At 44.0% G+C, this 25,786-nt stretch overlaps 1 long non-coding RNA gene across 1 annotated transcript; it reads left to right on the top strand.

The window, feature by feature from the left end:
* The first annotated feature begins 5,122 nt into the window (after positions 1-5,122).
* On the top strand, positions 5,123-25,690 carry LOC122547335 (uncharacterized). Its single transcript, XR_015759339.1, has 3 exons — positions 5,123-5,230; positions 7,976-8,058; positions 25,598-25,690. It is a non-coding gene; the product is annotated as an uncharacterized LOC122547335 (long non-coding RNA).
* Positions 25,691-25,786: the final 96 nt, after the last annotated feature.

Below are 25,786 nucleotides of genomic sequence, written 5' to 3'. Positions count from 1 at the left end.
ATCGGGAAGTGGAAGAGATGCGGTGGAGGGCATCGTCGATCACGTCGGGGGGGAAATTGCGGTCCTTGAAGAAGGAGGCCATCTGGGATGTGCGTTTTTGGAACTGGTCCTCCTGGGAGCATCTCCAGCATCTGCAGACCTCACTTTCTCCTCAAAGGTTCAGTTCAGCCTGAGACATAGAGCCAAATGTCAAGCAAACATCACACTTTCCATTCACTTCTACAAAGGGCTGACATCACATTTCTTCAGGATTTAAAGTATTATATAAATTGTTTGTAAAATCATTTGTCACATTAAAGAATTGGACAATAAATGTCATTGTATACAATAAGAGTGTGACAGCAGATTTAGCTTTGGAGGGCAGTGAGTGCGCTTTCTAAATTCTGAGAGCACTTTGGGAGACTGCTCCCAGATGATGATAGTGAGCATATCTGGAATGCACTGTTTAGATTTGGGAATCCATGGGAATCAATCTGTGGTTTCACTAATACTTGGCTTGTGTTGTTGGTGTACAGTAACCAATTCATAAAGTTACTTATGTATTGTTGTTGACTACCTGAATGGTATTCAAATCTGCCAGGTTGCATTCAATTGTGTGAATGCATCTATTGTAAATATTTGGCATATTCCAGAACTGCCCAGTGCTTGGCAAATTCAGGGGGGACAAAAAAAATCACATTGATTAATTTGAAATTAAGAATGCAGGAGGACTTAACCACTGAAGTATTCAATTCAAATAGTTAAATGGAGTGCTCACATTTAAAATACCTCTTATCCATAGGAATGGATGGACTGACAGAATTGGGACCAAATTCCTAGCTGGGGCGTGTGAAATGTGCTTTGATAAAGTCACCTGCATTTACCAACAATAATTTGGCAAGCTCGGAAATTTAAAAAAAACAATACGAGCTTCATTGCTGCTCCAGTCGGGTCCCAAGCTCTGTGAAAAAATAACAATGTTCAGGTTTATTGCATACACTCTAAAACAAGTGTTTCTTCAATAGATCTTGCAAGTTTACCAATGTGCTTGGCAACATCATTTGGATGGACTAACTTTAGCCAACTCATTTCTTTCTGAGCCTCTATAACCTGAAGAGTGACCAGAAGCAATTACTCCACATATGTGGGAACATTACCGACGAGGATTTTTTCCTTCAGAATTGATTTCCATATATTCAGTGCCCAGAACAGATAAAAAGCTTGTCACCTTTTATAGAGCAATGATTCAGTGGGAATAAAACACTTAACATTTTCTTGCTTATTAATCACGCTGCCTAAATTTTAAAAATGAACACTTCTTAACAGTTCATGAGATCCTAACGAAATATTTTGTGCAAAACAAATCACATGATACATAGTTATTCAGAGAACAAAACAAGTTTGTTCATTGATGAACCCAGAGGAAAAGGTCATGAAATAATGTGAGTTTGATATACCTCAATCATCATTGCAAGTGCATTCTCTGCATAAATTATCCTTTACCTCCTCGAAGTATTCAACTTCTTGAATAACTGAGAGAATGAAGTCACAGATGTACAACACACAATCAGACACTTCAGTCTAACTTGCCCATGCTGACCAGATGTCCAAAAATATCTAATCCCAATATTTGTTCCATATCCATCTTAAACCCTTTCTACTGATTATCAGTTTATTTTACTTTATCAGCACTTGAAATACTGACATTGTTTTCTCTAACATTGGTTAAAGAAATCATAAGTTCATTCATCTAAGTTAATTCTGTAATCTTTCACAAAGAAACAATTGAGAACAACATATAGCTGAGTGCAAAACAAAATACTGCAGCTGCGCGATATCTGGGAACATTCTCTAAAGGTGAGGCACTGATACTGCACAAGTTTGTCAGCACGGTTTCAATTACTGACAATAATTTAGTAATGTCTTAGCCTTCACATAGTTAAGGTAAATGTGAGATATCTGAATTTCATGAATTGGTTCCTATTGCACTTTGATCAACAAAAAATATTCTTGGTTTAATCTACTCAAAGGAGAAAGTGACGACCAAAGAAGCTGGACATCAGAGTCGAAAAGTGTCATGCTGGAAAAGCACAACAGGTCAGGCAGCATCCGAGAAGCAGGAGAGTTGATGGTTCTGGCATAAGCCCTTCATCAGCAATCACAGGCTTCAGAAAAATAACTGGCATAGACTTATGCCAACACAGACGTAGAAGGGTCGAAGCACGTTACTATCAGATTAGAGACTAATTTCAGATTTGGTACCATTCAGTGCAACATTTCAGTATGAGATTTACATATGTACCTAAAAGATAAGTTGTCTAAAATTACAAGCTCTAGAATGATTATAGGATTAAACCTGGAAATAAAGCTGGTGAACAAGAATGGCAAAGTGAAGTCCCATCAGTATCACCTTGGGCAGTGTCAAGTAAGAATTTGAGAGCAGAGTTGCCACTTTGGAGTAACCTGCAGTCTGGCCAAATTGCAGCAAACATCTGTTCAATTTTATCTGCAAACTATTGAATGCAAAATCCTCCTTGCACAATAATGAGGCAGCATTTTGGGATGTCATTTTTAAAATATATTATTTTCAAAGTTACTCACAATTAAGAGTGATCGCTTGGCGCTGTCTGCATAACACAGTACGTAAAGGAATTAACAGAAAAAAACATTATAACCCAAATTCAGAGTCACTAATTTATTGATATTGCATGGGTCCAGCATTGATAAGTAATCGATTTTTTAAAATAAATATGGATACATTTACTAACTACATTGGAATACAGTCAAGTTTCTTACTGAACAGTGACAGGATAAGACAGAGTCCGCATGGATTTAAGAGAGGGGAATCATACTTAGCAAATCTACTGAAAGAATCTACAGAGTCAAATATTAAAGTAAGAAATTGCAAGACATTTAGAAAAGCTTATCATTAAACATGGTAGACTGGGTTTTGTGAAAGAGAAACTATATTTGACAAATTTGCGACAGTGCATTGAGGAGAAAACAAGCAGGTCTGACAAAGGGCAATCCAATAATGATCTGTATTTGGATTTAAAAAATGCAAATAATAAGGTGCTACATAAAAGTTAATTGCTCAATTTAGGAGCTCATGGTATCGGCGTAATGTATTAGCATGGATTGAGGATTGGTTTACCACACTGGCTGTTGCTGAGTCCTCACTTGCAGTGCTGTATACAATGTTAGCTCCCATATTTAATAAAGGATAAACCAACATCAGAGACCATTCAAAAAAGATTCAATTAGGTGCTTCGAGGACGAAAGGGTTGACCTATCAAGAATAGATAAGCAGGGGTGATCTTATGGAAACAAGATTTTGAGGAGCTGGATAGAGTAGATGTTGACTAGATCTTCTAGCACCAGTGAAGTCTCAAACAGGGGACATTACATAAGGGAACATTCATTTTAGAAAAAGTAAAGAACTTTTTCTCTCAGTGAATGGCTAGACCTTCCGCACCCAAACAATTGTGAAAGTTGTGTGGGAGGGGAATGGTTGGGTTACTCTTTGGAGGTTGTTCTGGCTTGTTGGGCTGAAGGGTCTGTTTCCACACAGTAGGGAATCTATGATTCTATCTCAAATTATTTTAAAAGAGGACAGATAGATTTTTGAAATATTGAGCAGTTGAGGGCTATGCGGATCAAGCATAAAAGAGGTGTTGAGGTCTGGGTTGGCCAAGCCATGATCTGATAGAATGGGGGAACAAGCTGAAGGGAATTAATGCCCTACTCCTGCTCCGATTCCTGTTTTTTTTTTGTTTCCAAAGAAGAGTGTGATACAATGTGCTAAAGATCTCAGATGTTGTGAAAAGGAATGAAAATGGGGTGTTTATGTGCTGATTCAGGTGGCATTGATTCATCAATCACAGCTATACAGTCATGAGTAGGAAGGCAATTCCCTCCATGAATAAAGGAAATCTACTGCAGAGCTCACACAAAGGGAATTCTTACCCTCAGTAAACTTTCTCCTCTCTCTGCAAGAAGGATGCCTGCCTTGAAGAAGTTTTATCCTCTCTGTACAAGAATCTCAGGGAGTCTCTCTCTCTCTCACTGCAACTCCCAGGTCATTTCCTCAGCCCTGAAGCATCTCTCCACGCTTCAGGCTCTCTGCCTTTATTCCTGATGAAGGGCTTTTGCCCGAAACGTCGATTTTGCCTGTCCTCGGATGCTGCCTGAATTGCTGTGCTCTTCCAGCACACTGATCCAGAATCTGGTTTCCAGCATCTGCAGTCATTGTTTTTACCTTTCCCATCACGTAACCCAACATATCAGCTGAAGGATGACACACTGCGCATGCTCGAGCTACCAAAGGGATCCGGGTGATTGATGTCAGCACCGGACCAATGAACGGTCGGTGGGCGGAGCTGGATGACTTAGCGGGATGTTGGTCCTCCAACCAATCAAACTAAATGAAAGGCGGAGCTAAACTAAACCATGTGATCACCCTCGCGCGCGGCGCAGAGTCGTTGTAATGAATGCTCTCGAAGTTCTGGAGAGAAAGGCTACGATAAGGAAAGAAATGAACAGGGAAACGGGAGAAAACTGTGTTACTATGAGCAGAGAGCTTTTACAAACAAATTGTGCACGTCGGAAAACACAAACTTGAACGTCCCAGTCCCGTGTTTGCAGTAAATGGGGAATTGCCTCAGCGCGGCTGCACGCCTGAGTGAGCGCCGCCATCTTTATTCGGGACACGTGCGGAGCCGCCATCTTTGTAGGGGGCAAGGTGCAGCCAGGCGCATGTGCAGCCTTTCTCAGTATCGAGTCATTGTGATCACAGCAGCCAATACAGCTCTGATTCACCTCTGGGCTCCCTCATGGCCACTTTGTCAATATGTAGCTTCCTCAGTCTCGAACCATGGGTGTATTTCTGGTCTGTTTAGTCCTGTATTATTACGTTTATAGACTCTTTGTAAATGAGTTTTTCACTGTGGCCCATTGCCTGACCATGTGCTGCTCTATTATCAGATTACTTTTTTCTTGAATATTTTTGACGGTCAAGAATTCTTTTTTTCCAATAAGCAAGTGTATTTTCCTTCCATTTCTGACTATCAAATGCTGCACTATTTTCATTCCCTGTAATCCATTTTGCACTCCCTGAAACATCAACTGTGTTTCTCCTTCCACAGATACCAGTGATTAATGCCAAAGCCCTGTTGCTTGTGGAGAGGGTGATGTTTGACTTTCTTGTACAGCTGCAGTTTGTGTGGTGAAGGTGCTCCGACAATGTGGTTGGGTAAGTGGCATTGAGATTATTCATTCAGCCACAGTGATGGTTTGAAAATAATGTCCAAATCAACAACAGTTTGTATTTTTATTATCATGCTTATAATTTCACAAAAATACTATTGAGAACTTTAGACATAAGGCCAGAAATGGAGATATTAGGTCAAATGACCAAATTGCCAAAAAGCAGGTTTTGAGGGATGTCTTAAAGGTGGAAAGCAGACTTGTGAGGTTTTGGCTGCGAATTTCAGACCATGGTGCTTCAGCAACTGTAGAAACAGCCACACAGGTGAAGTAATGAATTCACAAATAGTTGGAAGTCTCGAAGAAAATGGGTTGTCGAGGTCTCAAAGTGTGTGTGGTGCAGGGAGCTAGGGATTATCACAGCCAGGAATTAAATCAAGTGTGAGAATTTTAAATTGAGGGATATTGGCCAGGGGCTGGCAGGTGAGACTAGATTGGGTTCGGGTATCTGGTCGGCATGGACGGGTTGGACCGAAGGCCCTGTTTCCTTGCTGTACATCTCTATGGCTGTATGCTGTTGATTATAATTAGAAGCCTTTTGATGAATCAACAAGCAGAGATTTAGACTATCTTGAGATTACACGGAGGTTGAATGTGGGAAGCTGGGCCTGAGTGTGTTTGGAAAATGAAGTCTGGAGATAACACAAAGTGGATGAAAGTGTATGAGCTGAGACAAGGGTGTAATCAGCTAGAAATAGTGGTCTTGGAGTGGGACTGAGTTATCACACTCACCTCACCTCTGGGATTCAGCTGGTTGCCAGGTTGTGAATCAGGGCGGTAACGCAATCGGGTGCTGAGTGGCCCTGGTGGAGCCTAAAATGAGTGTCACTCAGCTGGCTGTTGTTGAGCAGCTGCTGCTTGGTAGCCCTGTTGATGACATCTTCCATCACTTTCCTGCTGATCGAGTGTGGACTGATGGATGGAAATTGCCTGGGTTGGATTGCCCTGTATGTTTGTGTTGAACATGACTGGGCAATGTTCCACATTGTCGGTAGATGCCAGTGCTGGAGCGGTACTTGGCTTGGTGGGTGGCAAGTTCTGGAGCACAAGCCATCAGTATTATTGCCAGAATATTGGCAGGGCCAGTAGCCTTTCCACTACTTAACCATTTCTTGATGTGATTCAAACTGAATCGAACTGGCTTAAAACTCACCTCTGTGATGTTAGAAACCACTGGAGAATGCTGAGATGGATCATCCCACTTTGCACTTCGGCTGAAGATTGCTGCAAATGCTGTCATCTTGTCTGCTGCATGGGTGTGTGAGGCCCTTCCATCAGTAAAGGTGGGGATACCTGTGATGCTTCTTCCAGTGAGTTGTTTAATTGTCCATCACCGTTCACAACTGGGAGTGGCGGAACTGCAGAGTTCAGATCTGTTCCATTGGATGTAGGATCACTTAGCTCTATCACTGCTGCTGATGCTGTTTGATATGCAGGTAGTTCTGTTTGATAGCTTCACCAGGTTGGCACTTCATTTTTAGGTCTGCCTGGTGCTGCTCATGGCATGCCCTCCTTTCCTGTCCATTGTGATGGGTGAGAGCAGGATTTACAAACCCATGAGATTTCAGATTGTGCTGGAGTACAGTTCTGCTGCTGTTGATGTCCCACAGTGCCTCAGAGATACCCAGTTTGAGATCCTACATCTCTTCGAAGTCTGTCCCATTTTGAACTGTGATCGTGCCACTCAACACGATGGAGGTTTTTCTCAACTTTAAGGCAAGACTTTGTCTCCGAAAGGAATGTGTGATGGTCACTCGTACGGATACTGTCATGGACAGATGTATCTCCGCTGTTCAATTCATAACAATGAGATCAAGTATGTTTTACACTCTTGTTGGTTCCCTCACCACCCGCTGCAGACTCAGTTGAGCAGCTATATCCTTTCGGACCTGACCATCTCAGTCAGTAATTCTGTTGCAGAGCTAGTCTCGATTGTGGACATTTGAAATCCTGTACCCAGAGTACGTTTGACACCATTTTACTTCCTCAGTGCTTCCTTCAAATGTTGTTCATCATGAAGGAGAACTGATCCATCAGCTGTGGGAGCACGGTACGTGATAATCAGCAGGAGCCATGAGACGTTCTGGTCTCCGGAGACAATGCTGTGTGCTCCTAGGGCAAATCCTCCCTGTCTGTACGCTACTGTGCCACCACCTCTGCCTGGTCTGTCCTGCTGGTGGGACAGGACATATCCAGAGATTTCCGGAGAAAGTGAAGACTGCAGATGCTGGAGATCAGAGTCAAGAGTCTGGTGCAGGAAAAGGCCAGCAGGTCAGGCTGATGAAGGGCTTGGGCTTGAAACGTCGATTCCCCTGCTCCTCGGATGCTGCCTGACTGTTGTGCTTTTCCAGCACCACTCTCTCGATATCTAGGGATGGTGATGGTGGTGTCTGGTCATTGTTTGTAAGGGATGATTCCGTGAGTATGAGTATGTCAGGCTCTTCCTTCATTGGTCTGTGAGACAGCTCTCCACATTTTGGCACCAAAAGCCATATGTTTGTGAGGAGGACGTTGCAGCATTGAGAGGGCTGATTCTGTGGTTATAATTTCTGGTGCCTTGTTGGTTGCAAACTGGTCCATCCAGTTTCATTCCTTTGTTGAGATTTTGCAGTGATTAATACAGTGAGTAGCTGGCTGGGCCGCTGTCAGGTTGGCAGGATTTGTCTCGCCATTGACAATGGTTTCATGGAGATCAGGAGATTCCTAATACATTTTTTTTTCTTGAATTCAGATTCCACCATCTGCCAAGACGGGATTCGAACCAGGACTTCAGTCGTTTGTTTTAATATTCTGGATAAAAGCTAAATACATCAGGTTTGTTCACTCATTTTAAGTATCACTAACCCTGGTTTTGTTTCTTTGTAAAACACTGTCCATCATCCTGTCTCCTCCACCCTCACCCTCCAACAACGAGTGAGGAGCACATGGAGTTTCTCTGTCACTAAGACTGAGATAATCCGATCTGCTCCTTCCCTCCCTCCCACTAGCCCACTGAGCCAAACTGCATCACGTGGTGTTCCTGGTTTTTATCCTAAGCCTACATCTTTCTCCAGTCTCTTGTAAAGCCTTATCAGAGCTCACGTTGACCCTTTACCCTAATCCCAGTAAACTCACTTTCCAACTCTCTTTCCTCCGCTGCCGCCTCATCACCCCCCTCGCCAATTCATAGATATTGTTCCTTGTTCTGTCTGTTGGTCTTTTTTGGTTATGTCCTTCTCTCCCATTCTGTGAAAAACTAATATTTGACCTCACCGTTGTTGGAAAATCCTGCTCCATCTCCACTCTCCCTTTCCTTTCTGAATTCCTTGCATTTGGTGTCCCTCAACGATCTATCCTTGGTCTCTCTTGTATCTCACGTACATAGTGCCAGGAGGTGATATAATCGAAAAACACTGTTAGGTTTGACATGTACACTGACAATACCCAGATCTCCCTCCCCATCATCCCTCTCCATTACTCCCCTGTTTTTCAGTTATCAAACTGCTTACCACATTCCCACTACTCGATTAGCTGCAGTTTCCTCCAATGAAATATTGTCACGGTTAAACCCATTGCCTTACCTTTACCTTTTTGCTGAGCCCCTCCCTCCCACTGGGAACTCTCTGAGGCAGAACGACACTCTTCACAATATTGCTGTTATATCTGACCCCAAGGTGACCTTCTGATCAGACTTCCACACAATCACAACAGCAGGAATTCCAATCTCAAACATTTCTTTTCTCCACCTCACCCCAGCTCCATTGCTACTGAAACCCCTTACCCGCATCTGTGTCGCCTTAAACTTGAATCCAAAACAGAACCCTTGATTCCGTGACTCAGAATCTGGTTTCAGACATCCCTCTCAGTATTTACCCTCAGACACAGCCTCTCTCTATTTATCCTGTCAAACCCCTTAAGAATCCCATCTGTCTCAATGAGATCACCACTCTTTCTCCAAAATCCAGTGAGTGGTGTCCCAACCTTTTCAGCCTTTATTTAAAAGATAATCCCTCCAAACCAGGGATCACCTCACTGAATCTTCCCTGAAATTCCTCCAATAAAGTGACACATTTCCTTATCTAAAGGGACCAAAACTGCTCTCATTACTGCAGATATGGTGGTCTCACCAGCACTTTCACACGTTACTCTCAGGTATATACTCCAAACTCTCATACTGAAAACCTTTGAAACAAAACATTCGATTCCCCTTCCTGATTCCCTGTTGTAACTGTGTGGTAGCTTTCTGTGTTTCCTGAACAATTAACCCTGGTCCCTTTGTTGTGCAGCTTTCTATAGTTTCCACCATTTAAATAATACTTTGTTCTTTTATTATCTCCTCCAAAATGAGCAACATCCCATTTTCCCAAGTTACACCCCGTCTGGCAACTTGTTGCCCCCTTCTCCTGAGCATCTCTCTCTTTTCATAATCCACTTAGACCTTTACAGTTATACCTTTTCTAGGAGATATCCCCCCCCCCGCCCCTTCCCATTCTTCCAAACATTTACTGGGAGCACTGGGCAGTGGGAAGCAGACAGAGTTGCTATCTTTATAGGGATACGCTTTGGAGTTATTGAGAGGATCTTTCTCCCCATTGGTCAGGGTGGAGACAACTTGCCCATCGTTAGGCATTAGCCTTTCACACCCATGTCTTATTGATGAGGCAGAGCGGCAGCACGGAATGAAAGAAAAGAAAGTCATTCTTGATCCCCATATCTCACTGACGCTTGGATCATTTTCTCCAATGTGTCAATGAACTGCTGTGTTCAGTCACATGAGATCTCAAGTTGGAATGTCCCAGAAACCCACAGATTTCCCCCTGAGTTGACTGCTGTTGTCCTCAAGGGTAATATGTACAGTAATCCTGGGCCACGAGGAGGGGATGGTGTGGGTTTCGAACTTGAACTGAGAGTGACAGATTTTAGAAACTTGTATTACAGGATATTACAGGTGGAAATCTCAGTAAATATTCTGCTAAACTCTGATTGAATTACTCAGTATAGCAGGACCTGGGTATTCGCATTGTGTGTGCGAGTATTGTGTTCCAGATCATTCCCATTTGCTGCTTAAAAATTCTCCTTTGAATCATCGCATTCTCTCAAAAGGTCTCCCCAAACCTTCAATGTGTCATGTAATCCTTTTATGGTGGCCTGATGAGTGAAAGGTTTATTATTCAAATGTGTAATCTTTGTACAAGGATGTCTCAGAAAGGGAGCAGAATATTCTTAAGGGGGAGAATAACCATTTTGAGGGGAGGCTGTTGTTTATTGGTATCAATGACATAGGAAGAGAAGAGTTCACATTGTTGGATCACTGGAATCTCTTGTGGGGTAGAATTGACTTCCATCAGAAGGATGGATTGTACCTGCACTGGAAGGGAACAGTTGCTAGTGCTATTCAGGAGGCATTGAACCAGTGAAGGAATGTGGGTAAACCCAGAGAGAGAGTGAGGGAAGAGCTAAGTCTGACGCTGGCACAGTTCAGACGTCAAACAGTCAAGGCAGACAAGAGCAAGGCACAGTATGTGCAGCTACACTGCATTTATTTCAATACAGGAGGCCTGATAGGTCGGGCAGAGGAGCTCAGGGTATGGTTTTGAATATCGCACTGGGATATTATCGCAATTACAGAGGTATGACTTAATGATGGATAGGACCAGCAGCTTAATGTTCCTGTGTATAGATGCTATAGCAAAGATAGGGGGCAACAGAGCAGGGGGAGTGGTATTTTTGATTAGGGATAACATTACAGCTGGGCTTCAAGAGGGTATTCCTCGGAGTACATCCAGGCAGGTTATACAGGTGGATCTGAGAAATAAGAAAGGGATGATACTATTGACCCCCCCCCCCCCCCCCCCACCACCATCACCACACTTCCCCAATAGTCAGCAGGGAGTTGCAAAGCAAATTTACTAAGAGATGACTTCTCTGTAAGAATAGTATGGTTGTGTACAAGACTTGATCTTCTTTGTTATTCATTCACAGGATGAGGGTGTCACTGGCTGGGCCCAAAGGGCAGTAAAGCGTCAACCACATTGCTGTGGGTCTGGAGTCTCATGTCGGCCAGACCAGGTAAGGATGGCAGATTCCTTCCCTGAAGGATTTTAGCGAATCTGATGAGGTTTTTTTTTGCAATAATCAACAATGGATTCATGGTCTTTAACAGATTCTTAATTCCAATTTTTTATTGAATCCCGTGACGGGATCCAAACCCTGGGCCCCACAACGTTATCTGGGTGTTCGGATTATCCATCTAGTGATAATCTAACTAGGCCATTTGGCAGGGTGAGTGACTGAGGTATCCGGGGGCAGCACATCAGCACCAAAGATCCCATGGTCTCTGCGGAAGTTAGAAAGGGCTGGGGAGGGAGAAATATCCCTGGTGGTGGGGTCTGACTGTAACTAGCGGACATAGCAGAGATTAATGGAGATTAGTGGGTGGCAGTGAGGACCAGGGGATTATATTCTTATTGTGGTTGGAGGGGTGGGGGGTGGTGGGGGGGGGGGGGGGGGGGGAGGCGGAGGTACAGGAAGTGGAGGATATGCGTTGGAGCGCATTGTTGATCAAGTGGGAGGGAAATGCGGTCCTTGAAAGAGGAAAACTTTCTGGGATGTCCTGGAGTGGAACTGCTTCTCCTGGGAGCAGATATGGCAGAGGCGGAGAAATTGGGAGTACAGGATCACGTTTGTACAGGAATATACTCGAGGGTAATCAGGAGAGCAAAAAGGGGACATGACATATCTCTAGGAAATAGTTTAAGGAGAATCCAAAGAGATTCTACAAATACATTAAGGATAAAATAATAACCGGACAGAGAATAGGACCCCTTAAAGATCAACAAGGCCATCTATGGAACAACAGGAGGTGGGAGAAATACTATGCTATTCTATTCTAGAGAGTTTGGAGAAATAAATAGTGATAACTTGAAAAGTGTCTATATTACAGAGGAGGAAGTACTGGATGTCTTAAACAGTAGCAAGGTGGATAAATCCCTGGGACCTGATCAGGTATATCCCAGAAATTTCTGGAAAGCTAGGAAGGTGATGGCAGTGCCCCTCCCTGAGGTATTTATATCATTGTTTGTGACAGGTGAGGTGCTGGAAGATGGGTGCCATTATTTTAAAAAGGTGGTAAGGAAAGGCTAGGGAACTAGAGAACAGTCAACCTAATGTCAGTGGTAGGTAAGTTGTTGGAAGGGATTCTGAGGGATAGGATTTACATGTATTTGGAAAGACGAGGATTGATTAGGGATAGTTAACATGGCTTTGTGTGTGGGAAATTCTCTCTCTCTAACTTCATTGAGTTTTTTTGAAGATGTGACAAAGATGACTGATGAAGGTAGACTATGGACGTTGTCTATATGGACACTGAACGATGTTCCACAAAGCAGACTGGTTTGCAAGGTAAGGTAACATGAAATGTTGGGAGAACTAGCCATTTGGATACAAAACTGGCTTGAAGGTAGGAGGCAGAGGGTGGTGATGGAGGGTTGCTTTGCAGACTGGAGGCCTGTGAGCAGCATTGTCCTGCAGGAATGTATATTGGGTCCTTAAATAAATGACTTGGATGTGAATCTATGAGATATGGTCAGAGGGTTTACAGAAGACACCAAAATTGGAGGTGTAGTGGACAATGAAGAAGGTTAGTTCAGAATGCAACAGTATCTTGACCAGATGGGCCATTGGAGCGAGGAATGGCAGACTGGGTTCAATTTAGACAAATGTAAGCTGTTGGAATTTGGAAAGGCAACTCAGAGCAGGATTTGTACACTTAATGGTAAAGTCCTTGGGAATGTTGCTGAACATAGAGACCATGGAGTGCAGGTTCATTGTTCCTTGAAAGTAGAGTCGCAGGTAGGCAGACTAGTGAAGGTGGGGTTTGGTATGCTTATATTTATTGATCAATGCATTGACTACAGAAGCTGGGACGTCAAATTGTGGTTGGACAGGACATTGATTAAGCCATTTCAGGAATTCTGTTTTAAGTTCGAAATTCCCTGTTCTGGAAAGGATGTTGTGAATCTTGAAAGAGTTCAGACAAGATTTACAAAGACTTTGCTAGGGTTGGAGGATTTGGACTACAGGGAGAGGCTGAATAGGCCAGGGTTAATTTCCCTGGAGAGTCAAAGACTGAGAGGTGACTTGATGGAGATTTATAAAATCATAAGGGGCATGGATAAGGTGAACAGCCAGGGTCTTTCCCCCCCCCCCCCCCCCCAGTTAGGTGGGTTCAAAACAAGATCACATGGGCTTAAGTTGAGAGGGCAAAGATTAAAAACGGATCTAAGGGGCAAAGTTTTCAAGCGGTGTATGTGTGGAATGAGCTGCCAGATGAATAGTGGAAGGTGATACAGTTACAAAATTTGAAAGGCATCCGATTAGGTACATGAATAGGAAGAGTTTCCAATGATACGGACCAATACCTGGCAAATGGGGCTCCATTTGTTGAGGATTCCTATTTGGCATGGACAAATTGGACCAAAGGTCTGTTTCTGTGCTGTACATCTCTATGACACTAATAAATGAAAATAAGATGTGTTCCTCTTTTGTGGAGAGCTAGCAGAAGCACAGATAATTGTCCTTGGAGCTGAGAAGGTTAAGCAGTGATTTTGACCAGATGCAAATTTGTTTCTAGGATATTTAATTTTCAGAGAGAGGGGAATTGTTAACAACGTCACAATTTTAGTAACTATTTTCAGGTAATTGGCAAATAATATGTGAATATGTGGACATTATTTTATTCAGTAAGTTCTGAGCATCTGGAACAGTCTGAATGATAACTGGACACAGACTCAGCAGTTATTCATAAACAGATTTGGAATTTTACTTTTTAAGGGAAGATGTGGGGGGCATTGGCAAATGGGAAGGGAATTGGGACAGATTTACAGCATCTCCAGAGGGAGAGGGTACATCCCAAATGGGCTGAATAGCCCCAGCCCCTGTGCTCTGTGATACTTCCCCATTGAGTGTGAATGTTGAAGCTCATCCCAGGGCAGAGAGAGGGAGGATCCCACCACTCACCTCACAATGGGCCCCGATGATTGATGTCAGCGCAGGCCAATAGGGGGCAGAGGGCAGTACTGGAGGACCAGGCTGTACCAGTTTGTCTTCCAACCAATCGGAGTGAATGAGGGCATCCTCAAGGCTGGAACTAAAGAAAGGCACATATCGCAGAGATTTGAGAAACTGGAGGACATGAGATAGGGAGCGTTCTGTGGCTGGTGAGGAATTATATAAATAAGGAAGGGTTGTGAGGCTGGAGGAGGTGGCAGTGATCGGGAGAGTTGAGGATGGAGGAATTTAGAGTTAGTGAGGATTAGAGTCATAATGTTATACAGCAAGGAAACAGGCCCTGTGGTGCAACCAGTCCATGCCAACCATAATTCCAAACTGAACTAATTGTACTTGCCTCCGCTTAGTCCACATCCATCCAAATATTTCCTAATTATGTACTAATCTGAATGTCTTTTAAATATTGTAATTGTATTCACAGCTACCACTTCCTCTGGAAGTTCATTTCACACGTATACGTTTTTTTAAAAAATCCTAATGTCTTTTCTGAAACCTTTCTCATTTCTTCTCAAAATGAATGCACCCGAGTTTTGAATCCCCCTCTCCCCCGGCTTTTCACCTTATCTACACTCTTTCTGATTTTATAAACCTCTAATAAGGTCACCCCTCAACCTTGTGCACGCCAGTGAAAAACTTCCAGCCTATCCAGCCTCTCCTTAGAACACAATCCCTCCATTCATGGCAACATGCAGGTAAATCTCTCCTGAACCTGCTCCAATTTAATAATATCCTTCCTATAACAGCGCAACTGGAACTGGACAGAGTATTCCAGAAGAGGCCTCCCCAACGTCCTGTACATTCTCAACATAACGTCCCAACTTCTGTACTCAAAGGTCTTAACAATGAAGGTAAGTGTGCTAAGCACCTTCTTAACTACCCTGTCTACATGTAACACACATTTCAAAGACATGAACCCCTTGGTCTCTTTGTTCCCATATCACTACTCAAGGCGGTACTTTTATTGAGTGTAAGTCCTACCCTCGTTTGTTTTGTCAGGATGTTATATTTTGCATTTATTCCAATCCAAAAAAGATTTGAGTATAAAGGCAGTAGGAGTATAATTAAGAGGGAAATCAGGATGCAAAAAAGGGACATGAGATAGCTTTGGTGAACAGGGTTAAGGATAATCCGAAGGGCTTTTGTAAATACATGAGGAACAAAAGGCTAACTAGGGAGAAAATAGAGACCCTCAAAGATCAGCAAGGCAGCCATTGTGTGGAGCTGCAGGCGATGGGTAAGATAGGAAACAAGTATTTTGCATTAGTGTTTACTGTGAAGAAGTACATGGGAGATATAGATTGTGGGGAAATAAATGGTGACATCTTGAAAAATGTCCATATTACAGAGGAGGAGGAGGTGCTCAATGAATGGCTAAGGAGCTGGTGCAGGGGAAAAGGATTCACGTTTTTTGGATCGTTGTGATCTCCTCTGGAGTAGAGTTGACCTGCGTAAGAAGGATGGATTGTACCTGAATTGGAAGGTGTCTAATGTCTAGGCAGGGAGACTTGCTGGTGATACTCGGGAGGCATTAAACCAGTGAGGGAGTGGGTGTAAACCCAAGAAGATAGTGAGGAAAGAGATATGTCTGAGGCTGGTACAGTTCAGAAGTCAAATAGTCAAGGCAGGCAAGGGCAAGGCACAGAATGAAGTCGGACTGAGCAGTTGCACTGTATTTGCTTCAATAGAAGAAGCCTGACAGGGAAGGCAGAGGAGCTCAGGGTATGGTTTTGAACATGGCACTGGGATATTATAGCAATTACAGAGGAATCACTCAGGGATGGATAGGCCTGGCAGCTTAATGTTCCAGGGTATAGATGCTATAAGAAGAATAGAAAGGGGGACAAGAGAGGAGGGGGAGTAGCATTTTTGATTCGGGATAGCATTATGTTTTTGCTTAGGGAGGATATTCCTGGGATTTCGCCCAGTGAAGTTATTTAGGTGGAACTTGGAAATAAGAAAGGGATGATCACCTTATTGGGGTTTTCTGCATGAATTTCGTCCGGGTGCTCTGGTTTTCTCCCACAGTCCAAAGATGTGCAGGTTGGGTGGATTGTCCAGGCTGAATTGCCCACAGTGTTGAGGGATGTGCAGGTTGGGTGGATTATCCAGGCTGAATTGCCCATAATGTTCAGGGATGTGTAGGTTGGCTGGCCCTGGGAAATGCAATGTTATAGGGGGAGGTTAGGAGGCTCTCCTGGTCAGTATCAATGTGATGGGCTGAATGACCTGCTTCCACACTGTTGGGAGTCTCTGATAATTCTACAAGTTTTAAAATAGTTACAGAAAATAATATACCAGATCTAAAAGTTAAGGTTCTGAATTGGACAAAGGCCAATTTTGATGGCACAAGGCAAGAACTTTCATCTGGCCCCTCAAGCCTGCTCTACCATTCAATAAGATCAGGGCTGATCTTTTCATGGCCTCAGCTCCAACTTCCTGATCTCTCACCATAACCCTTAATTCTTTTCCTGTTCACAAATCTACCTTTTGCCTTAAAGGCATTCAAGTTGATAACGTCAAATGGTACACTCGGCAGGAAATTCCACAGATTCACAACCCTTTAGCTGAAGAAGCGTCTCCTGAACTCAGTCCTAAATCTGCTCCCCCTTATTTTGAGGTAATGCTCTGTAGTTTGACCCGCCCCCAGTGGAAATAGCCTCCCTGCTTCTGTCTAATCTACTCCCTTCATAATTTTATTTTTTCCTCTCCAACTTCCCATTCTTCTAAATTACAATGACTATAGAACCAGTTTTCTCAATCTCTCCACATATCCCAATCCTCTCAACTCCCAACTCAAACTAGTGAATCTCCTCTGTACTCCCTCCAATGCCAATACATCCTTCTTGAAGTAAGGAGACCAAACCTGTACACAGGACTCCAGGTGTGGCCTCCCCAGCACCCTGTACAGCTGCAGCATAACCATCCCTCTAGCAATGGAGGACAATATTCCCTTCACTGCCTTAATTACCTGCTGCACCTGCAAACCAACTTCCTGTGATTCATGCACAAAGACACCCAGCTCCCTCTGTACAGCAGCATGGTGCACATTTTCACCATTTCATCATCCAGTTTGCTGTTAGTCCGACCAAAATGGATGGCCTCACATCCCAACATTGAACTCCATCTGCCAGATCCTTACCCACACACATAACTGATCTGTATCCCTGTGCAGACCGACAGTGGCCTCTGCAAACATTGTTCTACCTCATCTTTGTATCAAATGTGAACTCTGACACCGTACACTTGGTCCTCAACTCCAAAACATTTGTGTAAGTTGTAAACAGTTGTAGTGCCAACACAAATCCAAACTCACATTTATCCCCGTTCTTTACTTTTTGTTGGTTAACCGATCCAGTATCAATGATAATACATTACCCACAATGCTGTGCATCTTTACCTTATACAGCAGCCTTTTATGTGGCAACTTATCGAATGCCTTCTGGAAATCCAAGTACACCACATCCACCGCGTCCCCCTTGTCCAACGCACTCGTCGTATCCTCAAATAATTCCAGTAAATGCATTAAACATGCCCTGCCTTTCATGAATCCATGCGGTGTCTGCTCAATGAGACAGTTTCTACCCAGATATCTCACCACTACTTCCTTGAGGTTCAAGCATTTTCTCCACAACAGAAGTTAAGCTAACATTTTGTAAAATAGTGGCACCACATTTGAGCTTCCATTCTGTCAAAACCATCCCAGAATCCAACAAATTTTCGTGAATTATCACAAGATCTATTTGTTATTGACCCCCCCCCCCCTTCCCTCCCCACCATCTCTTTCATTCCATCAGGGCCAGGCGACCCATCTACCTTTAGGCTGTTATCTTTCCCAGCATTACCTCTTTACTGAGAATGATTGCTTCTCTGTCCTCATCTGCCATTGCCTCCATAGGCCTGTGACAATGAGAGTACATAGACAGTATGTTCCTGTTAAGGCAAGGCTGGTAGGTGTAAAGAATGCTGCCTGGTCAAGAAAATGAAGGAGGGATATGGCAGGTACAGAGAGCTGTGTTTGTGTGAATCCCTAGAGGTGTGTAGGGGCAGTAGGAGGTAAACCATGAGGGTGAAAAGGGGACATGAGATAGCTTTCGGAAATGGGTTTAAGGAGAATCCAAAGTGATTGTACAAATACACTAAGGACAAACGAGTAACCAGGCAGAGAATAGGTACCCGCAAAAATCATCAAGGCTGTCTGTGGAACCGCAGGAGGTGAGAGCGATTCTGTATGAGCGGAGAGGTTTTACAAACAAAATGTGCACATCAGAAAACACAAAGTTGAACGTTTCAGTCTCGTGTTTTCAGTAAACGGGGAATTGCCTCAGTGTGGTTGCAGGCATGAGTGCGCGCCGTCATCTTTATTCGGGGCAAGAATTCACTGGACACGTGTGGAGCCGCCAGCTTTGTAGGGGGCAAGGTGCAGCCAGGCGCATGTGCAGTCTTTCTCTGGTACAGAGTCATTTGGCAGGATCTACACGGAGCACATTCAGTCTCAGAGAAATGGATGTTTATTTCTGGATTTGTTTCGTCATTCATTTAAATGATTTGGTATCGTAAATGAGTTTGCAGGTCATACAAAATTGGAGGTATTGTGGACAATGAAGAAGGTTACCTCAGATTACAATGAGGTATTGATCAGATGGGGTTTAATTTAGATAAATGTGAGGTGCTGCGTTTTGAAAAAGCAAATCAGGGCAGGACTTATACACTGAATGGCAAGGCCCTGGAGATGTTTGCGGAACAAAGAGACCTTGGATTGCAGATTCATAGTCCTTGCATGTCAAGTTGCAGGTAGATAGGATGATGAAGAAGGTGTTCAGTATATTTTCCATTATTGGTTAGAGCATTGAGTATAGGATGTGGGAGGTCATGTTGCTGTACTGGACATTCGTTAGGCCAGTTTTGGAATATTGTGTGCAGTTCTGGCCTGCCTCCTATCAGAAGGGTGCTGTGAAACTTGAAAGGTGTCAAAAAAGACTTACAAAGATGTTGTTAGGGTTGGAGGATTAGAGCTGTAGGGTGAGGCATAAAAGGCTGGGGCTGTTTTCCCTGGAGTGCCATAGGCTGAGTGGTGATGTTATGGAGGTTTATACAATCATGAGGGGCATGAAGAGGGTAAATGAACAAGGTGTTTTCCCTGGAATGGTGGTGTCCAGATGTGGAGGGAATTGCTTTAGGGTGAACGGATAAAGTTTCAAAGGGGCCTAAAGGACAACTCTTTCATGCAGTGGGTGGAAAGAGCTGCCAGAGGAATTAGTGGAGGCTAGTACAATTAAAACATGTTAAAGGCATCTAAATAGACACATATGATTAGGAAACATTTACAGTGATATGGGCCAAGTGCTGGCAAATGGGAATAGATTAGGTTTGGATATCTGGTTTCCATGGATGAGGTAGACCGAAGGGTCTGTGTCGGTGCTATACATCTCTATGCGGGATCATAACAGCTTACACTGTTCTGCTTCATCTCTGGGCTCCCTCATGACCACTTTGTCAATATCTAGCTTCCTCAGTCTCAAACAATGGGTGTATATTTGGTCTGTGTAGTATTTTACTAGTACTTTTACAGACATTTTTGTAAGTTAGTTTTTCACTGCCGCCCAGCCCCTGACCATGTGCTGCTTATTAATTTTTTTCTGGAAAATCTTTGACAGTCAAGAATTCTTTTTTCCAATAAGCAAGTGCATTTTCCTTCCATTTCTAACTATCAAATTCTGCACCATTTACATTCCCTGTAATCCATTTTGCACTCCCTGAAACATCAACTGTGTTTCTCCTTCCACAGATACCAGTGATTAATGCCAAAGCCCCTGTTGCTTGTGGAGAGGGTGATGTTTGACTTTCTTGTACAGCTGCAGTTTGTGTGGTGAAGGTGCTCTCACAGTGTGGTTGGGTAAGTGACATTATAGGTTATTCATGACAGCAACAGTGATGATTTGAAGGTAATGTCCAAATCAAGAACAGTTTGTAGTTTTATTATCCTGCTTATAATTTCACAAAAATATTATTGGGAACTTTAGGCATAAGGTCAGAGACTGATGATGTTAGGTCAGGTGACCAAAAGCATTGCCAAATAAACAGGCTTTGAGGAATGTCTTAAAGGAGGAAAGCAGACCTGTGAGGTTTTGGCTGCGAATGTCAGAAAATGTTGCTTTGGCAACTGTAAAAGCAGCCACACAGGTGAAATCATGAATGAACAGATCATTGGGTGTTTCGAACACAATGGGTTGTCGAGGTCTTCAAGGATGTGTGATGCGGCGAGCTAGGGATTATTACAACCAGGAATTCAATCAAGAATGAGAATTTTAAATTGAGGAATGTGGGCCAGATGCTGGCAGGTGAGACTACATTGGGTTGGAATATCTGGTCGGCATGGACGGGTTAGATTGAAGGGTCTGTTTCCATGCTGTATATCTCTGTGGCTCTATGTTGTTGATTATTAATAGGAGCCTTTTGATGGATCAACATGTTTTGGTACAAGGGAGTACTTGGGCAGCAGAGATTTAGTTTTTCTTGAGATTACAGGGAGGTTGAATGTGGGAAGCTGGCAGGAGTGTGTTTGGATAATGAATTCTGGAGATAACACAAGGTGGATGAGAGTATATGAGCTGAGACAAGGGTAGAATCAGCTAGAAATAGTGATCTTGCAGTGGGACTGGGCTGTCACCCTCACCTTACCTCTGGAATTCAGTTGGTCGTCAGGTTGTGAATCAGGGCGGTAACACAATCTGGAGCTGAGTTGCCATGGTGGAGCCTAAAGTGAGTGTCGCTCAGCTGGCTGTTGCTGAGCAGCTGCTGCTTGATAGCCCTGTTGATGACATCTTCCATCACTTTACTGCTGATCGAGTGTGGACTGATAGAGGGAAATGCCTGGGTTGGATTGCCCTGTGTTGAACATGCCTGGGCAATGTTCTACATTGTCGGTAGATGCCAGTGCTGGAGTGGTACTTGGCTCGGTTGGTGGCAAGTTCTGGAGCACAAGCCATCAGTATTATTGCCAGAATATTGACAGAGCCCGTAGCCTTTGCACGACATAAGCATTTCTTGATGTTATTCAAACTGAATCGAACTGGCTTAAAACTCACATCTGTGATGTTGGAAACCACTGGAGAAGGCCGAGATGGATCATCTCACTTTCCACTTCTGGCTTCAGATTGCTGCAAATGCTGTCATCTTATCTGGTGCATGGATGTGTGAGGCCACTCCATCAGTAAGGGTGGGGATTTCTGTGATGTTTCCTCCAGTGAGTTGTTTAATTGTCCATCACCGTTCACAACTGGGTGTGGCAGAACTGCAGAGCTCCGATTTGTTCCATTGGTTGTGGGATCGTTTTGCTCTGTTGCTTGCTGCTGGTGCTGTTTGAAATGCAAATGGTCCTGTTTGGTAGCTTCACCAGGTTGGCACTTCATTTCTAGGTCTTCCTGGTGCTGCTCATGGCATGCCCTCCTTTACTGTCCATTGTGGTGGGTGAGAGCAGGACTTACAAACCCATGAGATTACAGATTGTGCTGGAGTACAGTTCTGCTACTGTTGCTGTCCCACAGTGCCTCAGAGATACCCAGTTTGAGATCCTACATCTCTTCAAAGTCTGTCCCAATTAGAACGGTGATAGTGTCACTCAACACAATGGAGGTTTTTCTCAACTTTAAGCCAAGACTTATGACTCAGAAAGGAATGTGTGATGGTCACTCTTACTGAAACTGTCATGCACAGATGTATCTGCAGCTGGTCAATTCATAACAATGAGATCAAGTATGTTTTTCTCTATTGTTGATTCCCTCACCACCTGCTGCAGACTTAGATGAACAGCTATGTCCTTTAGGACCTGACCAGTTCAGTCAGTAATTCTGTTGCAGAGGTAGTCTCGATTGTGAACATTGAAATCCTGTACCCAGAGTACGTTTGACACCATTTTACTTCCTCAGTGCTTCCTTCAAATGTTGTTCAACATGAAGGAGAACTGATCCATCAGCCAAGGGAGGACGGTGCGTGGTAATCAGCAGGAGCCATGAGATTTCCTGGTGTCCGGAGTCAATGCTGAGTACTCCCAGGGCAAATCCTCCCTGTCTGTGCCACAACCTCTGCCTGGTCTGTCCTGCAGGTGGGGCAGGACATATCCAGAGATTTCAGGAGAAAGTGAAGACTGCAGATGCTGGAGATCAGAGTCAAGAGTCTGGTGCTGGAAAAGCACAGCAGGTCAGGCTGATGAACGGCTTAGGCTCGAAACATCGATTCTCCTTCTCCTCGGATGCTGCCTGACCTGTTGCGCTTTTCCATCACCACAATTTCAATATCTTGGGATGGTGATGGTGGTGTCTGGTCATTGTCTGTAAGGGTTGATTTCATGAGTATGACTATGTCAGGCTGTTCCTTGATTGGTCTGTAAGACAGCTCTGCACATCTTGGTACCAAAATCCAGATGTTCGTCTGGAAGACATTGCACCATCGAGAGGGCTGATTCTGTGGTTGTATTTTCTGGTGCCTTGTTAGATGCCGAGTGGTCCATCCAGTTTCATTCCTTTGTTGAAACTTTGCAGTGATTATTTCAGTGAGTAGCTTGCTGGGTCACTGTCAGGTTGGCAGGATGTTTTTCGCCATTGACAATGATTCCATGGAGTTCAGGAGATTCCTAATTCCAGTTATTTGTTCTTGAATTCAGATTCCACCATCTGCCAAGATGGGATTCGAACCAGGACTTCAGTCGTTTGTTTTAATATTTTGGATAAAATTTAAATACATTAGGTTTGTTCACTCACTTTAAATATCACTTACCCAGGTTTTGTTTCTTTGTAAACACTGTCCATCCTCCTGTCTCCTCCACTCTCCCCTCCAACAACAAGAGTTTGGAGCACATGGAGTTTCTCTGTCACTAAGACTGAGATAATCCGATCTGCTGCTTCCCTCCCTCCCACTAGCCCAGAGAGTCAAACTGCTTCATGTGGTGTTCCCGGTTTTTGTCCAAACCTACATCTTTCTCCAATCTCATGTCATGTCAAGCCTTATCAGAGCTCATCTTGACCCTTTACCCTAATCTTACTAAACCATAGACTTTCCAACTCTCTTTTCTCCTCCTCCTCATCAGTCCCCCTCACCGATTCACAGATATTGTTTCTTGTTCTATCTTTTCTCGTTATGGTCCTTCTCACCCATTCTGTGAAAAACTGACATTTGACTTCACGGTTGTTGGAAAATGCTGCTCCATCTCCACTTTCCCTTTCCTTTCTGAATTCCTTGCATTTGGTGTCCCTCATGGATCTATCCTTGGCCCCTCCTGTATCTCACCTACATACTGCCAGGAGGTGACATTGTGCAAAAGTACCATGTTGGGTTTCACATGTACACTGACACTGCCCAGCTCTCCCTCCCCATCAGCCCACTCCATTACTCCACTGTTACTCAGTTATCAAACTGCTTACCACATTCCCACTACTCGATTAGGTGCAGTTTCCTCCAATAAAACATTGTAATGGTTAAACCCGTTGCCTAACAAGTTCCTTTCCCTTACTGCTGAGCCTCTCCCTCTCACTGGGAACTATGCAGCTGAACTCAACTCATCACAATACTGCTGTTTTTTCTGACGCGAAGCTGACCTTCTGATTAGACATCTACACAATCCCAAACACCAGGAATTCCAATCTTTAAACCGTTGTTTATGTCCTCCTCATCTCGGCTCCATTGCTACTGAAACCCCTTACCAGTGTCTGTGTTGCCTTAAACTTGACGAACCCAAAGCAGAACCCTTGATTCTGTGACTGGCTCAGAATCTGGTTTCAGACTCTTCCCCCCCCCCCCTCAGTATTTACCCTCAGACACATCAGTATTTATTCGGTCAAACCCCTGAAGAATCTGGTGGTGCAGTCTGATTGTAGCTGGTGCAAATGATAGAAGATGATGTGTTGTATCTGGGTGGAAGGTAAGGACTTGGTGGAGGAGGGGTTCTCTCCTTGTTGCAGTTGGAGATGTGGGTTTCAAAGGCAGAGGTGCAGAAAGTGGAGGACATACATTGGATGGTATTGACCACATGGGAGGGGAAATTGCAGTCCTCGAAATATGGGGCCATTTGGTATGTTCTGGCTTCACTGGGACACAGCAGTAAGCATGAGATAGAGATGTTGGCCAGGGAACAGGCTCGTGTGTTTAAAGTGGCAAGCAGCTGGAAGCTCGGTGTCTGTTTTTGCAGCAGAACATAGATCATCAGTTGTCATTTCGGCCACCTCCACTGAGATGCTGCCAGACACAGGTTCCTGTCCCCTCCATTAACAACTATGCACCCTCCCAGCCAGATCGTAATCCACTCATTTTTCTTTCCAAATGTTCCAGTCTCTCTTTGGATTCTGTCCCTCCCTGTTATTTACACTTTAACACCTATCTCCTGCAATACAAAGATCTGCAGGTTAGTTGAATTGGCCAAGCTTAATTTCCCATAATATTCAGGGATGTGTAGGTTAGGTGCATTAGTTAGGAGAAATATACAGTAGTAGGGTAGGGGAATGGGTCTGGGTGGAATACCCTTCGGAGGGACGCTGTGGACATTTTGGGCCGAATACCTGTTTCCATGCTGTCAAGATTCTAATTTTCCCAGCTCCCATCGGATCCGAGGAAGGGCCACTGGACATATTTCTGTTCCCAGATGCTGCCATACCTGCTGAGCATCCCCAGCACCTTCTGCTTGTTGTTCCTGATTGACACCATGCATACACCTTCTGGGTGTGATTCAGGCAGGGGGGAGGATACCACCACTGACCTCACAATGGGGTCCAGCTGATTGATGGCAGCTTCGGACCAATAGGAAAAGGTGGTGGGACTGGTGGACCAAGTGGAACCAGCTGGTCATCCAAACAATGGGAGTGAATGAGGGGCGTGGCCAGTGGGATGACACGTCACCAGTAACTCAGCCGATGCAGTGCCACGTGACTCGGCCGTTGGTGAATGTGGGAGACGCAAACAGGGAAGGGGAGAGTGGCCTCAGAGACAGGGAGATAATGAGTCACTTTAGACTGGGGAGTTTTAATTACACTGTGTGTGGTTCGTAAGTCTGAATTAGAAACTCTTAATCCTGCGTTTGCAGCAGATGGGAAAATGGCTGCGGCCCTCAGGCGGTGAAAGGTTCTGGGATATGGCCGCCATTTTTATTGGGGGTAAGGTACAGTGAAGCGCATGTGCATGTCCCCTTCCTATGATGGGTGGGGGGAGGCGTGCAACTTGAAGAGAGACATTTACACATCAAGCACATACCAAGAAAAAAGTATGTCTTTAATTCTTCCTGTACTGACTGTGAGTTTTGTTTTGTGAATTCATTTCACAGGATATTAAATCAGAATAACTGAGGCTGGGATCTCAAAAGCAAGTTTTTACAGTCAATGGAGTCATCAGGATCTGAATATCATTAGCATTTAACTGTGGAAGGAGAAAGGTTTGTCTGTTCTGTTTGTGGGAAGATATCTCCAATATTTTTGTTCAGCAGAAAGATGTACAAATTCGTGGTTGGATCACC

Source organism: Chiloscyllium plagiosum, unplaced genomic scaffold (assembly GCF_037043375.1).
Source record: "Chiloscyllium plagiosum isolate Xiang-an unplaced genomic scaffold, Cpla_swu_hap1 HiC_scaffold_14, whole genome shotgun sequence".
In the NCBI taxonomy this organism is placed as follows: Eukaryota; Metazoa; Chordata; class Chondrichthyes; order Orectolobiformes; family Hemiscylliidae; genus Chiloscyllium; species Chiloscyllium plagiosum.
The sequence above is the reverse complement of the archived record's forward strand: the minus strand, read 5'-3'. Positions and strand labels throughout refer to the sequence as shown.